Source organism: Sceloporus occidentalis, unplaced genomic scaffold (assembly GCF_023333645.1).
Source record: "Sceloporus occidentalis isolate IW3139 unplaced genomic scaffold, rSceOcc1.0.p SCAF_9, whole genome shotgun sequence".
Lineage (NCBI taxonomy): Eukaryota > Metazoa > Chordata > Lepidosauria > Squamata > Phrynosomatidae > Sceloporus > Sceloporus occidentalis.
The window spans coordinates 28,198,911-28,199,706 of NW_028316989.1; positions in this window are offsets into that span (position 1 = coordinate 28,198,911).

The following is a 796-nucleotide window of genomic DNA, read 5'->3' on the forward strand; positions in this document are numbered from 1 at the left end:
TGCTCCAGAGACTAGGGCCCAATGGAGCAATGGATGTGATCTGCAGGAAAAGAGATTCCACCTAAATATTAGGAAGACATTTCTGAGGGTAAGAGCTGTTGGAGAGTGGAAGGAGCTGCCATGGAAGGCGGCGGAGTCGCCTTAGGAGCGTTTTAAAAAGAGGCTGGACGGCCATCTCTGAGGGAGGAGTGCTTTGGTTGTGCATTCCTGCATGGCAGACAAGAGTTAAGCTGGATGGCCTTTGGAGTCCAAGAAAGGTCTGGAAACCATGAAGCCCTATGAGGAGAAGCCTAAGGAGCTGGGGATGTTCACCCTGGAGCAGAGAAGGATAAGAGGTGACATGAGAGCCCTGTTTAAATACTTGAAGGGGTTTCATATTGAAGATGATGATGATGATGATGATGATTATTATTCCTTAAAAGAAAGAAACACTTGCACCCCATATGCACAAATACATTAATGGTCCCATTATTCCTCCCCCAAAAGTTGAATTATTTAAATTAATTAATTGAATTAATTACTGAATTAATGTTGAATTAATGCAAGAAGCACTATCCCCCCCAAAAAGAGAGCTGCATTGCAATGCAGAAAGGCTCCCTATATCCTAAAGCATCGACTACAATTCCCAGGATCCTTTGGGTGCCCCAGCTGTGACACTTAAGATGGCACCTCCTCCTGGCTTCACAATGGCTTCCCCTTCTGCGGCTCTGATTGGAGGTCTTCATGTCGCGTGTGCGTCACTCTCGGAATACTCCTCTCTGATTGGTCCATAGGGAGGTTGAGGGCGGGCCATAAA